Source organism: Cyprinus carpio, chromosome B2 (assembly GCF_018340385.1).
Source record: "Cyprinus carpio isolate SPL01 chromosome B2, ASM1834038v1, whole genome shotgun sequence".
Taxonomy (NCBI): Eukaryota; Metazoa; Chordata; class Actinopteri; order Cypriniformes; family Cyprinidae; genus Cyprinus; species Cyprinus carpio.
The window spans coordinates 11,901,253-11,904,375 of NC_056598.1; the positions used below are offsets into that span (position 1 = coordinate 11,901,253).

General features: G+C 47.9%; 1 long non-coding RNA gene across 1 annotated transcript; it reads left to right on the forward strand.

Annotated features, from left to right (window-relative positions):
* The first annotated feature begins 911 nt into the window (after positions 1-911).
* Positions 912-2,329, forward strand: LOC122136357. Its single transcript, XR_006154089.1, has 3 exons — positions 912-1,127; positions 1,301-1,672; positions 1,769-2,329. It is a non-coding gene; the product is annotated as an uncharacterized LOC122136357 (long non-coding RNA).
* The last annotated feature ends 794 nt before the right edge of the window (positions 2,330-3,123 follow it).

Here is a 3,123-nt window from a genome sequence, read left to right on the forward strand (position 1 = left end):
TGATAATAGTAGATTTTGCATTTCCTTTGGATATCAGGGTCCCAGAGTCTGAAGGAAGAGAGGAGAGGCACACAATCCACGTTTCTTGAGGTCCAGTGTAAAGTTTCCATAGTCAGTGATGGTTTTCGGTGCTATGTCATCTGCTGGTGTTGGTCCACTGTGTTTTCTGAGGTCCAAGGTCAACACAGCCATATACCAGGAAGTTTTAGAGCACTTCATACTTCCTGCTGCTGACCAACGTTATGGAGATGCAGATTTCATTTTCCAACAGGACGTGGCACCAGCACACAGTGCCAAAGCTTCCTGTACCTGGTTCAAGGACCATGGTATCCCTGTTCTTAATTGGCCAGCAAACTCGCCTGACCTTAACCCCATAGATAATCTATGGGGTATTGGAAAGAGGAAGATGCGATATGCCAGACCCAAAAATGCAGAAGAGCTGAAGGCCACTATCAGAGCAACCTGGGCTCTCATAACAACTGAGCAGTGCCACAGACTGATCGACTCCATGCCACGCTGCATTGCTGCAGTAATTCAGGGAAAAGGAGCCCCAACTAAGTATTGAGTGCTGTACATGCTCATACTTTTCATTTTTATACTTTTTAGTTGGCCAAGATTTCTAAAAATCATTTCTTGATGTCACTGGGTGACTAATCCGAGCGGAACTTTTCTTTTCCGGGCTCAACTGAAGTGTGGGAAATATTTCCGCCCGGACTAATTTAAGTGAAACACGAGTTCTGTTCCGGTTGGCCCAAGGCGGGGGGGCAGTGGAGGATAGATGTGTGGTGTGGGAAGAGGACGTGTCGGATACCGATTGGAGGATCGGGAAGGAAGCAGAGATATAAAAGGGGCTGGTTTATGAACAGGAGGGGAGTAGTCTGTTTCTCTGTTGTTCCACACGATACGGCGTGGCTGGTGTGGCGTGGATGTTGTGATTTACGGGCTGCAACGGAGAATCCAAGGAAAGGGGAGATTGGAAGTGCGGAGGAAGTTAAGTGATCAACCTTTTGTATGTTGTGTTTACATCTTATTGTGGATTGAGTTGAAGGAGCGATCCTATGTTTGGGAGGCCCCTGAGTGAAGGAGATCATTGAATTCGTATTGGGAGAGGACAACACTGTGTACTGGTGGGTGAAGACTTTATGAACATTCCTTGTATATTGTGGAGAGTGGATGACGGATGTGGAGGGAGACTAACTGCCTTTAAGAAAGGGTTCCGACTGCATATTTCTCCGTAGCAGTGGGTAATTCCCCCCCTCTTGTGTTGATCTAATAATCCTCAGTGCTTGTGTTTACTCAGTGTTGATAGTAGTGCCTTGCGTTGGAGATCGCTGGGAAAGACGGAGAGACTCCGGTGTACGATATATACGCCTGCTGTGGTCTGCCCCCTGCCTTCATCCATCTGACACGCCCCGCCAGGACTCTGAGCCCGAAACGGGAATACACCACGGATCTTCTTTCACTGAGTGTGTGGAGTGCGGTGAGTGCTGCTATATTGAAGTGTACACACGAGAAGAATTGTAGTGCCTTTGTGGTGTGTGGTGTTTGTCCGTGGTTGTGTCCCCGGTCGTAGGAAGAGGACTGACAGAGAGGAGCAGTGTATTGGTGGCAACCATAGTCTTTACCTTAAGTAAGCTGGAGCTTGGACGTGTTGGAGGCGCCTCTGGAGGAGGTTGGATGATGTCGCCCCACACAGCGACCTCTGTAAGCTTTTAAATCAAAGCCTTACCTTTTCATCCACGTGACGTTGTGTCATTGGCCTTGTCAGCAACCACCGGCCTTGTGCGTGTCGTCTGTGCTGTCTATTCGACGAGGGAAGCGAAGGACAACAGCCGATCCTCCCCTGTGTGCCCCCTTGCCAAGCTGGGTGGGAAGCCCAGTATTGTTTGCAGTCTCACCTGTAAGGCCCACCAGCCGTCAGTCATCGACCAAACCCGTATCTGCTTGGAATACCGACCTTTGAATATCTTCAGTGGTGAGTAGCCAGTTAACAGCCCAGCCCTGTGAATGCTCACCTGTGTATTGAATTCTGTACTTACCTGTGAGCTAGAACCCCTGCACGCTAACAGCCCAGCCCTGCGAATACTCACCTGTGTATTGAACTCTGTGCTTACCTGTGAGCTAGAACCCCTGCACGCTAACAGCCCAGCCCTGTGAATACCCACCCGTGTATTGAACTCTGTATTTACCTGAGAGCTAGAACCCCTGAACGCTAACAGCCCAGCCCTGTGAATACTCACCTGTGTATTGAACTTTGTACTTACCTGAGAGCTAGAACTCCTGCACGCTAACAGCCCAGCCCTGTGAATACCCACCTGTGTATTGAATGCTGTACTTACCTGGGAGTTAGAACCCCTGCACGCTAACAGCCCAGCCCTGCGAATACCCACCTGTGTATTGAATTCTGTACTTACCTGTGAGCTAGAACCCCTGCACACTAACAGCCCAGCCCTGTGAATACCCACTTGTGTATTGGACTCTCTACTTACCTGAGAGCTAGAACCCCTGCACGCTAACAGCCCAGCCCTGTGAATACTCACCTGTGTATTGAAATTTGTACTTACCTGAGAGCTAGAACCCCTGCACGCTAACAGCTCAGCCTTGGGTTTTGAAGTCCACCCCCCCCCCCTTAGCCAGAAAGTCCCTGCACGTCAACTGCCTAGCTCTTGCTTTAAACTTACCTGGAGTGGAGTCGGCTGGAAATTAAGGGCTGAAGTGGAGTGTGTCGAGGAAGGGCTGAAGAGGAGTGTTATCGAGGACTGGAATCCGTATCTGTGGACAAAATATAGTTCGAGTCATTAGTAGTTTTAAAGTTTCCCCTGCCCTTTCCCCAAACTTATAAATAAATAACATTGTTAAATTTTAATCTTGGTTGTCTGTTCGTTCATTGGGGTGTTGTGGGACCTCCTCGAGGTGGAAGTTAGAGGGAGGAGCGAGACCCGTTAAATTGGTGGTCCGCTCTGACCTGCAACATTAGTATTGGTCTTAATTTATATTCTAATTTTCTGAGATACTGAATTTGGGATTTTCATTAGTTGTCAGTTATAATCATAAAAATTAAAAGAAATAAACATTTGAAATATATCAGTCTGTGTGTAATGAATGAATATAATATACAAGTTT